The 15,435-nt window shown below is 42.1% G+C and overlaps 1 long non-coding RNA gene across 2 annotated transcripts; it reads left to right on the forward strand.

Annotated features, from left to right (window-relative positions):
• The first annotated feature begins 2,547 nt into the window (after window positions 1-2,547).
• On the forward strand, window positions 2,548-14,210 carry LOC139605092 (uncharacterized). Of its 2 annotated transcripts, none has more exons than XR_011684231.1 (3): window positions 2,548-2,807; window positions 4,496-4,593; window positions 14,119-14,210. It is a non-coding gene; the product is annotated as an uncharacterized lncRNA (long non-coding RNA). The 2 variants fall into 2 exon arrangements; XR_011684230.1 differs by lacking the exon at window positions 14,119-14,210 and adding an exon at window positions 5,467-5,718.
• Window positions 14,211-15,435: the final 1,225 nt, after the last annotated feature.

Below are 15,435 nucleotides of genomic sequence, written 5' to 3' on the forward strand. Positions count from 1 at the left end.
TTTAGCCTGGTTCTCTGATGAAATGCAAAATAAACAGTTTGTATTTGTCCTCCTCCCACTGCCACTCAGTTTCTGAATTCAACAGACTGAGTTTGAAACAGTGACTTAAAAAGTTCCATATATTGCCTTAATTAAACCCACGAATTTAAGAGAAATGAAAAGAGAGAGACCCTAACCCTTCAGTAAAAGGAAAGATGACAAGAGATGGCTCCCCAGGGGAGTGGTATTCGGACAATGCCCTCAGGCACATGCTGTGGGTTTTGGGGTGTCCTGTGCAGGGCCAGGAGTTGAACTTTGATAATCCTAATGGGTCCCTTCTAACTCAGCCTATTACAGAATCAGAGAATTACAGAATTAACCAGGTTGGAAAAGACCTTTGAGATCATCAAATCCATCCTATGACCAAACACAGACGACAGCACTGAGTGCCACATCCAGTCATTTCTTAAAGGATAGTATTCTGTCAGTCTGTCATTCTTTGTTTCCTGTGTTCCTAATGTCCTCTTGCAGACAGATCACCCTGAACCCTTCCAACAGCACAGCCCGTTTGGTGCTGTTCTTTGTGCCTGGGCTCCCTGTGTGACTCCCAAACATCTGGGGCACCCCAGGAGCTCCTGGCAAACTGGCTGTGCCCCTTTAACCTAGCACTGGTTAGGTTATAGGTGCCATAAAACAGTGCCATTAATGGTGTTAATCTAATGTTATTAGACTAGTACCCTAATCTGTTTCTGAAAGTTCTATAAACAGTTTATTGCACTTCATTTTCATTGGCACAACTTTCAGGTTTGCTAAACGCAGCCATTTCCAAGAGGCTCTGGGCAATTCTCTTTGTTTCTGTTCTCTTAGAGTCACTTGTACTTGACTGTTCCGCTCTCTTGAGCCTTTCCCCTTTTCCCCTACCATTATTTTTCTCTTCCTCCCTAAAGAGAACTAAATAAAATTGAGAGAACAAGGAAGATGGTACATTCTTGGATTTTTTTCCTCATCCGGGTTGTTTTATGCAGCTTCACTGCTGGACCATAACATCTTGTGTTAGCAAAGGTATGAATGGATAATTACAAACAAACATACACAAAACAATTCTAAACCAGACAGCATCCACTGTCTGGTTTAGAAAATAAAATGAATTTTTATTTTCTACTGATTTCTTAAAAAGGGGATAAAGGGGCACAATTTTGGACTGACTGCATGTAAATCAAACCTCCTATTAACAGTCTTGTTTTTAACTTATACACAATCTTCCCTTCTTTCTTTAATGGAGTGTAAATTGACACCTGGCAGTGCTGTTTCAGAACAAAAACATAGTTCCTTTTTACCCTTTTGCAAGAAAACATGGACATATTTGTACAGTGTCTCTCCCCAAGTGGACTGAATGTCATCAACCGTTACCTTCTTCCTCAGTTTTCCTAATTTTTTAATAAATGTTCTTTCTGTGAGAAGTCTTGAATGATTACTAATAAATATTGTAATGAGTAGTCAAACACTCAAAATTTTGCTGGATAAGGGTTTCCCCCGTGTATGTTTAGAATCATGGCATCACAGAATCATTTAGCTTCGAAAAAATCCTTGAGATATCAAGCCAAAATTTATCCAAGCACTGCCAAGCCCACCAGGAGTCCATGTCTGTAAGTGCCACATCTCCAAGTATTTTAAATCCCCCCAGGGAGGGTGACTACACCATTGCCCTGGGCAGCCTTTCCCAGTGTTTGACTCAGTGGATAATCTGAGCTCATATCTCTTCATGGTATTTTCCTACTTCAATGTTATTTTCTACAGATCTTGGGAAATGCTCATATTGAATTAATGCCATTTAAAACTTGCTTCATGAAAGGCAGTCTCACAGGGTATAAATCTGTTCTGAATTGGGGCTTTCCTCTGAATAATCTTCTTCTCTTCTGGTTTATGGAAAAGAAAGACCTCAAATGTTTTTTCCTGGGTTGTTTTTAACCCTTTTCTTTTTTGCACTCAGCCTTCTCAGTTAAGAACTCAAAATGCCTCTGAGAATACAACAAATTGTGTGCTGTGTTGCTGAAAAGAAGAAAACCACCTCAAAAGCCAGAGGCTGGATGCTGTTCAGTGTGGTCTGTGCTCAAGACCATTAATGTAAAAAAGAATAAGAAGGTGACTGAGAGATTTCAACCTGCTCTGAAGAGGCAATGCAGGCTGCAGGAGATGGTGGACATGTGCAAAGTGGTGAGGAAAGTCTTCCTGGTGGTAGGAACTGTCCTGCCTGGTGTTGATGTCACCCAAGACAAAACAGTTCAAGCTCCCACGAGAATGAATGGAACTCTGACCTTTTCAATTTTTTCCAGTTCCTTTCTCAATATGTATTATTTCAAACTCTCCAATTTTCCCCACCATGTTCTTGATCCTTTTGCGCCCTTTTTTCTTCCTCTCCCCCCATTACACTGTGTGCTTGGCTGAGGGCAACACACCCCATCTATTTTATTTATCCATCAATAATAACAACTCCTGCAGCTCACATGAGATGGGTTTGCACTGTCCTATTTCACTAGCAGTCTGATGTGTGGGAAGGAGAAGGCTCTTTGGGTGCTTTCAGCACACGAACAGAAGGGCTGAAAGCTGTGCAGCAGCAGCAGCAGCAGCTCAGTTGTGTGTCTGCAGTGACGACAGACTTAGGTCTCGAGGTAAAAGCACCAGACTGAGGCCTGTACTCTAAAGGATCACCCCCATTAGCTGGCAAAGGGACCTCTCTGGAATTCTGTTTCCTCAGCAGAAAAATTATTCTGATGGTGTTTTCTTGCTTGATAAAACACTTCCTACAGAGGGAAGGGGCTGTGTAAAAGGTAGGTGACCTTGCTGTGGAACGAGTCCTGGTGTTTTCAGTTTGCATGATTTGTGTTTGCCTGATCCAAAGAGGACCTGTGTACTACTGATTTGTGTCTGGAAATCTATGTTTCTTCCATGGTAGTGACAAGTATGTCAAACTTGGGTATATGTGGACTGTGGAAAGGACAAGTCACTGTGCAGAGGCTGCTGCTAAATGAACTTAAATCATTACTGATTTAAGTCAGAGCCCTTGATGGGTGCCAACACCACTATCTTTCTGATTATACTGTAATGGACCTAAATATGCTGCCCTTTCATTGTGTACATGCTGAATCCCACATTGAGTTAATCACATGACAATCTGTTTTCAGTTTAGGGGGTCTCTGTATGTTCTTCTCCTTTTTTTTTTTAACATTTCAAAGAATTTTTTGCCTTTTTATGGCCCATCATATCTTCCCATTTTTTTTGTGATTTCAGTGATTCATAAGGACTATTACTTTCAATGCAGCATACACAGGAAACTTTTACATCTGAGTCACTGACAATCATACAAAAGTCAAAGCCACTGTTTTGAAATAACTGATGCTAGAAAAAAAAATTAGTGGCTTGTTTTTTCACCTGTAGATTTAACTCAGTGTTCTGGAAACAAGAAGAGTCACCATAAGAGTCACCATAACTCTCTGCATTCTTGATGGGTTACACAACTCCTTCTAAAGAAAGGAAGCACAGTGCAACAGCACCTGCTCCAGTGTGTCTGTATCTTGCTGCAAACATCCTTGAAAGGGGCAAAGGCTTTATGCATTGTTTCGGAAGCTTTCCCCTTCTTCTTCCCCAGTCTGCCTCTTTGGATTCCTTGTACCAGGCTAAAGCAGCTCTTATTCCACACAGAGATGAGAGCTCTGCGTTCTCCTCTTCTTCACATGGACACTCAACCTCCATCCTCCTCCCATCCCAGCAGGAAATGCTCCCTGATTCTCTCCACGTTCCTTTGGAGACAGAAGGTGCTTGTCACCTTTTCTGTAAATAAAAAATTAAACACAAAGCAAGGCAAGGCCACATTTAAACTGAATTCAGAACCCAGGCACACAGTTTCACAGTATCCATTACTTAGCTTAAAACTGAGGTGCTGCCCAAATGCATCTCCTGCCATCCCTCTTCCAGCTCCATGCTGTTTTCCTTGAAATGATGCCAAGTGTTATTGTGGGTATGTTCAACTAGTTCAGGTCACAGATCAATCTAGAAATATACTCAAATAAGGAAAAAAAAATCCCACTGTCCACCTGACCACACCAGCACTTGGTTATATAAGAGGTGCTACAGGTACCAAGGGCTAATGGGCTAAGGGAAGGAGACTGTGACTTCTGCTTTGAGCACTAGCACAGGGAGTGTTGAGCCTTGTTCCCCAAAATGTGTTGCAGGGAAGATAAAGCTCTCCAATGGCATGCCCCAGTTGTGACTTGAGCTCCTTGGCTTCCTCTGAAATGTGCCAGAGAAAAGAGGCAGACACTCCCACCCAGCACCCATGGAAACTGGCACAATGCATTCACTTGTGGAACATCATGAAAGGATACCCATGGCAGGAACAATAACTTATTTGGGCCTGTACAAAAATGAAATTATGCAGATTTGCATGCTCGGTTGCATTTTCTCTAAACTTCCAGGTCACGTGCTGTTTTCTTTCTCTTTGACTACTGTATCAATACAGATTTCATCTGACTCAGACTCAGTACAGATGGAGAGCTGTCAGCTGTCCTCTAAACGACAGCCTGCCTGTCCCTAGCAAAAAATACCGCAGCTAATGAGGTGAGATAATTATGTCTATCCCACCCCCACAACTCTTCCAAGAGCCAGCAAGCTTTCAATTAGGGAAAGGCCAAAGAAGGAAGATTTTGAAAATCCTGAAGGTTGCAGTCTCTGGGTGAGCACAAACATCACTGAGAAATTTTATAGATTTAGAAAAAGAGCGCCTCAAAAGAGAAATGCTGTTCCTTCTCTGGCCCTTACTCCTTGTGCTTTTTTGAAGTTGCCAGAGTTCACACACTTTCTAACTCCCCTGCAAACCTAATCACAACTCTAAACAGACAGAAGAACACCCAAGGGAGCATTATTGATGATAAAGGGCAAGGCACAGTACACAACTAAATGGTTGGTTCCAGGACACACTGAGTCTGATGATAAAATGAAAAGAAAACAGGGAAATCTTAAGTTCAGCATGAAGAGACTTGGCATATTCTCAGCATCTTCTCTCAACATATTAATTAGTCACTTGTTCCAAGAAGGAGGGAGGGAGGGAGAACAGGAGAGCGATTCAAACTGGAGTACAGTGTTGGCACAAGAACAAATGGGTATCAACTGGCTATTAAATAGCTTAGGATGCAATTTAGAAGATGATTTCTAATTGTCAGAGAAAGGAGGTTATAAAATAGCTCTCCTAATAGAGGTGAGAACAGAAAATTTGTTGTTGGACAAAACTTGATGTAATTTATGACTGGGATTATAGGATTTTATTTCCTGACCCAAGGAGTTCCTGCCAGTTTATTACTCATTTCCACCTCCACAGCTACAACATCTTTGTCAAAAACACTTGGTCACTCATGGGAGTCCCTGCTCAGTTATGTTAATGTGAATGAACAGAAACTGAGGAAAAGGTCTGCCCAGAAACTGCTATCTTCGCAGGTAATGACAAGCCTGGTGCAAAGTCAAGATGCTCTGGAGCCTCTCAGCTGCCCTGTGCAATATTTGAGCACCAGATACCAGCACCCCATGCTGAAACCACGGTGAGAAGGAATGGAAGAACCAAACTGCATTTGTGCTCAGCACTGAGGACAGGGCCATTGTGGCCACAGAGCAGATGTCACCAGGATGGCCACCTTCCCAAGAGTGACTTCCCTGAGAAGATGGACAGCCCAGTGAGCACCAGATGCTCGGACAGCCCAGTGAGCACCAGATGCTCGTACAGCCAGTTGTTCAAGTCAAACCAACAGAAAGAAGCAGGAGAGGCTCTCTGTGTGGGATTCCAGTGACTGTTTATTGACAGGTGCACTGAAGGGGTCCAGGGACAGCAAAAGAGCCCCAAACAGGGGGAGAGTCCGGGGTTTATAACCAACCCAGAGTAGGTTGGGTATAACAATCTGATGGGTGAAAGGATGAGGGCAGGTACAAAGCGGGGATCAGGGGAGAACAACCAATGAGGGAACAGGGGAGGACTGACAGCAATGTGGACCAATGGGGAGGTAGAGAACAGAGAACTTTCCAGAACTGGGTGGGGGGGCAGAAATTAAGGGTAACGTCACAAGTACTATTAACATATAACTCGGAGAACTGTGAGAAAAAAACTCGAAGGAGTCACCCTAACCTAAACCATGCTATCTTCCCAAGGCATCTCAGCCTCTCCTTCATCCATGTGGAATACTACAGGCCATGACAGCAGCCAGGGAAAACCAGGGTCTGTTTAAAGTGCCTTATCTGTACTGATTATAGATCTTGCTGAAGGCAAGTGATTCCTCTTTACTCTCACATGGCTGAATTCCCTCAGCTCCAGGAAGCTATGAGGGAAGCACAGGGAATATATGTATGTGCACAGTCAATTTTCCTCAGCCTCTTGGGTAACCACAGAGTGCTTGAAATATCACCAAGAAGCAATGAATCCAGGCAAGCTTCTTACAAATTTCTACTTCCTTTCTTTTTTGTCATTATTTCTCTCTTCCACCTCCCTCCTTACTTTTTAATCCTTTTGATTTCCAGCCTTTCAATTCAGGTCATTCTAAATCAAACCCCGGGCTTTCTTTAGGCACTCTATACTTATGCCATGAATCAGATTTCCTTTCCTACTCTTAATAAAACCATGGGAAAGTTTTACTGAGAGAGAGAAAGGGGGAGAGAGAGTGAGAGAGACTTTATTATCACAGAAGCACAGTTTTGCAGCTGGTCTGATGAAGCAGAAGATGCCAACATGACTGAACAAGAGGTAGCATTCGGTGTGCTTTTCTGCAGTGTGACCACCTTGGAAGAATATTTGCATGAGATGCTGCTAAACAAGTTGTTCTAGACGTGCACTTAATTTTCTGAAGCCTCTGGCAGCCTGGGTTGGGTATACTCAGTGGAACAAGAAAGAGAACAAAGGCTTGTGCTCATTCTTATCGCTGCCATTCATGCCCTGCTCATGTTTCCTGCCTATTTCTGCTGATACTGGACATGAACTCGTACATGAGGCATGTATATTTTTCTAGCCCTGCTGCCTTGCAACCCACTGTGTGGGATACAACCCTGCTGTGACCACTGGCAGAACAGAAAATGGGGCAATTCTGCCACCCTTTTTCTTCTTTGTTAGTCAAGGCTTTTTGTTCTCTGCTAGGATAAATACCCAGGAGTATTTGAGCTAAAGGGTGAATAAACTCCTTAGAACAAGCCATGCTCAGTTTTGTTTCCAAAATCTTCTGTATGCTGTCTCTCTGCTGACAATAATAAAAACTGACTAGTAAACCTGGGTAGACACCCCACTGCATGAAAACAATGTCAAATAATGGCTTTAGGCACCTGGAAACTCAGTCTTGGATGTGAAGCAGAATCATCCAGATAATCATCTAAACCCCCAGTGGAGCTCAGCCTAAGAGTCCTCAACTGGAGAGAGAGAAACCTCCTGAAACAGCAATGTTAACCTGCTGTGTTGTAACAGGGAATCAATGCACTTCACTTTTGTGTTTGTGCTTCACTTGGTCTGTGCCTCTGGATGAGTAAAAATCCCTTGAAGATCCTCAGTCTCCTCCAGCACCGTGTTAAAAGGCAGTTTTCTTCTTTTTTAATGTAAATCATTACAGATAAGTTAGGATTTGGGAAGTCCAGTGGAATGGCACCAGCATAAAATTATTTCCCACATTTTGAGTCAGCAACGTCAGGTTGTTAAGAAAATGTTATGTCTTTGTTGGGCTAAGACATTACTGAAAACCAAAGAGATAATATTTTCAATATCTACATTCTTCTTCCTAATTGCTTCCCAGAGAGTAAAATTCAAGCTTCACAAGCTTCACAAGCAATTTATTTTGCAGATAGCTTCTTAAGAAAATAAGAGACATGAAGTCAAGAACATAGCAAAAATGGGGGCAAAACCATAAAGACATGGTTATGCAGAGGCTGAAAGGATTAAATCCAATTAGTTTCATGTATGTCACATAAATCTCTTCTAGGTTAAGTTTAATTTGAGTTTTCTGAAGCTCACTCTGTTCAGTGTCCTGCAGGTATTCCTTCCATGTAGTTTGGCAGATCAAGGTTGCTTCTACACAGTCAGGAAGTTTCAATCAATATTTTACAGCATTTCCTGAACTTTTAGAGGTATTTAAAATTATGTTTTTTACGTCCTGAGAAGGCAACCTGTCAATGCTTGCTCTCCTTTGTCATGAAAGGGTAATCAGCTGTAAAAGTTGTTTCTTCCTGTCAGCCTGATGTGCCTTGTGTCACAAAGAGAACTTGGAAGAGAGACTGAAACTGTACGTTATGTGATTTAAAATACAGTGCCTATGCATTTTAATACATTCACTATATTATGTTATGTTATATGTTATTTGTTATGTGTCATATGTCATATGTTATGTTTGTTATGTTAAGTTAAAGTTCAGTTTCCCATACTCACCTAATACTAAACATGATGACTGCTAGGGCACACCAGCTGAGGAAAACTTACTGGATGTGGGACACTTCACTGTCACATGAGCAGCCATGTGAGCTCTCAGTGTTTCTTTCTCTTCCTCTGTGTAGCCTGAAACCTCTCTGATTCAGGAATGCAGATCTTTGGAGATTTTTTTAAGTCAAAGCCCACACACACAGCACAGAAGCACCTTCAGCCCTTGGGACCTGTACCTGCATGAACACAATTCTGACACTCCTCAGGCACTCAGTTTAATTAAAGATAGTTGTGCTCTGTTCTTTCTTACTCTCCACTTTCTCTGATAATTCTGGGTAAGAAACATTTTCAAGTGTTTTGCTCAGATGAATAGTCAACCAAAGACTTCACCTCCTACTGATAAAATTTCCAAAATCCTTACTGCCACCTGTTCATTTCATATATTGCTTAGTTGGTTTTGTTTGGTTGGTTGGTTTTTGTTTTGTTGTTGTTTGTTTGTTTGTTTGGGTTTTTGTTTTTGTTTTGTTTTTTTTTTTTTCCTGGAGTCAACATAGTATAACTCTGGTCTTACAGTCCTTTTATAGAAAACTCCAAAAATATTTTCCCAGAAGTGGTAGCACTACAGGGTTTATTAAACAGTAATATTGTGATATTTCCTTCTCTGTGGGGTAAAGCCGTTGCAGAATTAGGTTTTATATTTCTTTTATCCAGAAAGTGTACCCAATAAGTTGAGTGGGACGTATGAAGAAGGAAAGGATTCAGACAAGAATTTCCCCTCTTTTAGGCATACAATAAGAGGTAACCTGTGTCACCTACAAAATGTATAATTCTGAAATATTAAATTTGGCACAGGCATTGCAATTCAGTATTTTTCACTATTTAATAACCAGATGAGTTGGGCATTACAAGGAAAGACAGGACCAAGTGCATGACTTCAACAGTGTCCCACTTGCAAACAGTATCTCCTTTTTTTCAAAATTTTTAAGCTAATTGCTTTCCAATTTATGCATTGAAAAATATGAAACCAGGATAATTTACGTACTGACATGGGCCATAAAATAATCACTGAATAACAATGAAGTGATAGCAAAGGGGAGCAGGATTCCATCCCTTGTCAGATGCTTTAACTCTGTATCTTTATCACTTGGCCCTTCTGCCCTAACATGAACATCTACTTGGCTTTTCTGTAAACAACATCCTTGAGTCCATCAATCACCAGGGAGTGGGCAGCTTTTACAAGCTAGTGATGGATTTTTGCAGGCTGACAAATGGGTCATGCACTGCTTTTCACTGAAAGTGCATTTTACAAGCTAAGGAATTAGCTGATAAAGTAGTTATCAGTGGCTTTGCATAATGAAAGCCACCAGCTATAGAAAGCTTGAAATTTCATTAAAGTAGTTTTAGAAAAAGCCTATTTCTGCAAAAGCATTCTATTTGGCAGCATTTCTGCATTTATCTTTCCTGGGTTTTTTGTTTCTCTTATGTTCTTTTTGCAAATACAGAAGCATTTGTCTGATTTTTTTTCTTTTTTTTTGCTACAGTTACTCACAAAATTGATGTTACTTCGTTACTTAGGACTCTTTCCTTCAAGAGAAAACTGATGTACTTCAGTGATGATGCAGCCCTAAAACTTTGCAGTGTCCATTACATAGTCCTTTGGGATTGTGCTACGAGTGTGAAATAAGCAGTAACATATGAAGAAAAACTGAGTGGACAAAGCAGTTTTGGTTCAATGCACTGACAGTAAAGTTTTCCACTGTGGAAACTGCTGGGTTTTGGTCATATCAGGCCTCTGCCATACATTCTGTGGCATAGTGTGACATGTTTTATGTGGATTTACTCTTGAAAACCTGATTCCCGATTTCCTTTCCTTTTTCCTGGCAAAATGTTAACAATTTTTAGCAAAGCCACACCTCACAAAGTTAGCTTTAACTATGGAGAGTTATGAAAGGCAGCACAGGTTTTGGCACAGATCCTGGTGATGCTCATACAATTGTGATAGTGCAGTGTAATTGTTTTCTTAATACAGCAATTACAGAGAAGTTGATCAGCAGTTGGTGGTGTTTGTTCTTGTGTCAAGTGTTCTGCAAGAGAAGTAAATATTCCAGATGGACCGATTTTTCTTTATTCCTAAAACTGGCTGCTTCTTATACATAAAAACCACTCTGCCTTTGAGTCCAAAACAGAACAAAACAAAAAAGGCAAAAATAACACAAAAAAATTTAAAAAAAGAAAAGAAAAAAGACCATGTCCTGTGAGACAGCCTGGCTTTGTAATTTCTGCTTGCTGAGAAAAAAAAAGGTGAATGATGTACTGTGATCACAATTTTCACAAAACACTGTGAGAAGCCAGTAAAATGTTTAACCAACATGTGTTCTTGCATAATGAATATCTTCCCTTTGCCTTGGGGCACATTTACAGAAGTGCTTTGGGAAAGACATGTTTTCAAGTTTTTAACCACACACATGGCTTTTGCTTCCTTAGATACTTTAGTAAAAGTATAGTTATAGTACTGGAGGCTACCAGATATTTCGAGGCAGAGAATCCTGTGCTTTATCTGTTAATAAGTTTTTGAAGCCAGACAGTCCAATTAGGTAACCTATTCTGACCTCTTGGGTAGAAATATAGAGGCAGTGTAAGCACATTTACACCAATGACAAGAGAGAATAATTTTTCTTCTATCAAATATTTACATCTCTTTAATGTTCAAACATTGCATAGTAAAGGCTCAGAGTGGATTTTCAACTGAAAATAACAAAATGGGAAATAAAAAAAAGAACTAGTAAATAGGAACAGCATTTTCTTCTCTGTATTTACAATTTAAATGGAAATTGAATAGAACATGCAGACATGAGATGCAGATGAGATGAGAAAGGGGTAATTATAATTGCAGATGTTCAACTCAGCAGGCCCTTTGTGTGCTCCTTTCTCAGTAACTGTGAGAGATGAGCATGCCTTCAGTGTAAAACCCTGACCTTAACCTTTGCCCCTCACATTTCTGTCTAGAGCTGACCCAGAAATGTCCTGTTGGGGGATTCCCCTGCCCCACATTCACTGCCATCCCAAGAGCAGATCTGGAGTGGTGGGGTGGGGGTCCTGTCCATAAACCCAGGATTGCAGATAGTGGGGTGGATTGGTTTTGCAAGGCCTGGTTTTAGGTAGCAGGGGGGCCACAAAGATGGCTCCTGTGGGAAGCTGCTGGAAGCTTCCAGCATGTCCAACAGGGCAATGGCTGATGGACATACTGCTGTCCAAAACTGGGCCAATGAGAAAGGCCAGTAATGCCTCTTGATGACATATGTAAGAAGAAAATCAAAGTCACGAGTTTTGCTTCCAGCCAGAGAAGAGAAGGCGGTGAGAACATGTGAGGGAAAACAACATGGAGACACCAAGGTCAGGGGAGAAGGAGGGGAAGGAGGTGCTAAGATTCCTCTGCAGACTGTGATAAGACCAGGGTGAACTATAAGTGCCCCTGCAGCCCCTGGGGATCCAGGAGGGATGCAGAGATCCACCTGCAGCCCATGGGGAAGGTGCCCTCATAGAACGGATGGATGTCTGGAGGAGGCTGTGATCCAGGAGGAGAGCCAGTGGAAAGAGGGGCCCTGTTTCCAGGCTGGAGCAGTTTGTCCTTGCAGGACTGCACCCTGATGAAAGAGATCCACGCTGCAGCAGTTTTCGGGGTCTGTTTGCCCATGGGGGGAATTCACATTGCAGCAGTTTTAGAGGAACTCCAGAGTGGACTGGAGAAGTTGGCGGAGAACTGTCTCCCATGGGAGGGACCCCACGGCCCTCACAGGATGGGCTCCTCTCCCAGAAGAAAATCTCAGGGATGGACTGACCAAAGCCCTAGCCCCTGTGTCCTGCTCTGTCAGTGGGAAGGAGGAAGGGACTGGAGGGAAAGGGTGTTTAAAGGCTTATTTTGCTTCTCATTATCCTTCTCTGGGTTCTCTGAGTAATAAATTCACTTCACAACTTTAGCTGAGTCTGTTTTGCCCTGAAGTGTTTCTCCCAGCCTTTATCTCACTCATGAAGACTTCGTTAACTTTTTTCCCCCTTTTTTCTCCTTTGCCCAGCTGTAGCAGGGGAGGGTGAGCAAGTGACTCTCATGAGTGCCTGGTGTTGGGCCAGTGTACCTCCCCTTCCCAGGGGGTTTTGGGGGGCACAGGAGGGATCAGTAGGCATGGGGCAGGGATATTTGGGGTGGGGAAACACTCCATAAATCCCCCCAAATTGCCCATTTGCTCTCCCTGAACCAGCCTAATTCAGCCCTAAAATGGTTGGGGGCAGCAAGACACACCCGTGTCCCAGCAGCTGTGTGCCCAGCCAGGACACAGAGCAGGGCTAGGGATGCTCCCAAATTTCCCCCTCACCATGACACTGCTGGACGTGGGCAGAGAGGGCTGGCTCAGGCTTTATTGACCACCTGCATGCCACAAAGGAGCACAAAATCCACTTGCATCCTCTGCAAGATGCCATCCTGGAGCAGAGCCATCCCCAAAGGAATGCATGAGCCCAGGGCAAGCCCATCATGTGCAGTTAAAGAATTGTGAATTTAAGAAGTCAGTGGGGAAGCCCCACATGACATGGCACTCGGATCACATGGTGATAAATTTGGATTGTCTGTGCTGAAGACAGCAAATTAAACCTTAACTGACTTCTAGATTTTGAACAATAAATTCTGAATTCCTTCAATCTTTTCCATCGGTGTTTTTATACTTAAGAGTGCTCGTGGAGTGACTCCACCACTGCTTCACTAGCCAGCCAGCCTCCTGACACCTCATGTTCCCAGCAGTAGCTGATGTCAGGGTAAATTTTCACAATTTATGGCTGAAAATTTGTAAAATTTTGCCTCTGTTTTAAAACTTGATTAGTAATTTTGTAAGATGTTATATTTTTTTAATGAAAATCCTGGTTTTCCATCCCTTTATGCCCAGGACTTCTCAGGACAAAGAACTTGTCTGTAGGAGGATGTCAACAATTTCATGTAAGAGAGGGGGAAAGAGAAGGTCCCAAACCTAACCTTAACCAGGCTAGTGAACCCAAGGCTACCAAAGGAGTGTTGTCGGCAGGGTTTGTCAGGATGCTGTGCAAAAGGAAGGAATTTGGGTGTCCCCACGTCACACTCAGCAGCGCATTCAAAACCTTGGTCAGTCCTTACTGTTCTGGAGCCTCTTCAGATCTGTTTACTGGAGTTAAAATGCAGATTTCCCTTCACTTGTTGCATTTTTTTACACCATACACTCAACTTGTTAAAGCATGGAGTTCATAGTGGATCCCTGGAAAATGCTAAAAATAGTCTTTGAAAATACTAGGCTTTGTGTTTTCTCAGATCACTGCACCTGTGTAAGCAGTGTGATAAAAGATATAATTGTTAGATGTGATGATTGTTTAGTAATTAAATATAATTATTATATAACCATAAGAAGAATTGTGAGAAACTATGTTGGAAATTTAAAGGGGGCTATGTTTAGCTGAAATCTGTGTATACAATAGAACAATATAAGTTTATAATTAACATGAAAGTTATGTAATGATAGAGTATAAAACACGTTCACCTCGAATGTATAGTCGGAATCAGATTTGGGTGGAAATCACCCCGATTCCCAGAGCTCTTCAATAAAAAGCACCGCATATAATTGCTTATGTGATTATGTGGTTTTGAACGCTAACATTTTGGCGACCCCGGATGGGACCCTGCGGGTGCTGCTGAGCGAGTTTCGCGACTCGACCACGCTCCAGCCGGCACCGAGGGATTCTCGGGGAGCTTGATCGGCCGCGACCGCCTCTGCCGCTCACAACGTCCCTGGGAGAAAGGTAAGGTGCTTTTTACTTTGGTTTGGGTGCCTGCCAATAAGACGCAGCAAAAGCTACGCTTGGTTGGGCTAAAGGAATTCCTGTTGGTACAAGCCTAGGCGCCGTTCCATAAGACAATCACGAAAGTGTTGCAGGTTTGGCAATTTGTGATATATTTGGAATGGAGAAACTGAATGGGATTTGGGGCAGCAACACCTCTATCCCGCGAAGTTCTCCTTTGGGGTGCTTATTAGCACATTGGAAACAGGGTAATTTTGGGGAAGAATTACGTAAAGCTAAGTTGATTGATTATTGTAATACATGATGGCCAGAATATGCCTTGGAGAATGGTGAAAAATGGCCAAAATACGGTACTCTGCAATATAACACTATTTCGCAGTTAATGTCATTTTGTAAACAAGAAGGAAAATGGGATGAGGTTCCGTATGTTGATTTGTTTTTCTAGTTATGGGGAAGGCCAGAAAGCTTGCCCCAGTTGTGGATAGAAAAGACATAAACAGACAAAAACGGACTGTAATTGCCCCCTTGTGACAAGGTGTAGGAGTGGAAGGGCCAGTATTTGTAAAAATGCCTTTCTCTCCTGCAGATTTAGTTATTTGGAAACAAACAGCCGGAACTTATAGAGAAAATCCTGATAAAATGGCATGAGTAGTAAAATGATTATAAAAACTCAAAATCCTGACTGGGATGACATACAAGTAATATTAGATACTTTGACGGATTCTACTGAGAAAGAGATGGTACTTAAGGCAGCCAAAGAAAGGGTAAGAGAGGACATCAGAAACAGACTCGTAACAGGGAATTTAGATGTGAATTTCCCAATTGAGGATCCAAATTGGGACCCTAATTTATTAGGTGATATGAGGAGACTACGGAAATATCAAGAGTGGATCCAAATAGGAGTTCAGAATGCTGTACCCAAAACTATAAACTGGTCCAAACTATATGAGGTTCAACAGGAAAGGAAGGAATCTCCCACTGCATTTTTGGAGAGGCTTAAAGAGGTAGCAAGGAAATATACAGATCTCCAAATGGACACAGAACAAGCAAAGGTTCAGCTCGCGCTCATATTCTTGGGCCTGTCACAGGACAATATTCATAGAAAATTGCAAAAATTAGAAGGGGAAGAACTAAGGAATTTGGATAAGCTACTTGAGGTAGCCTGGAAGGTATATAACAATCACAAAAGAGAAGCTAGTGAAAGGCAGCAGCAG

Source organism: Agelaius tricolor, unplaced genomic scaffold (genome assembly GCF_023055355.1).
Source record: "Agelaius tricolor isolate 1412-34295 unplaced genomic scaffold, bAgeTri1.0.p SCAF_59, whole genome shotgun sequence".
Lineage (NCBI taxonomy): Eukaryota > Metazoa > Chordata > Aves > Passeriformes > Icteridae > Agelaius > Agelaius tricolor.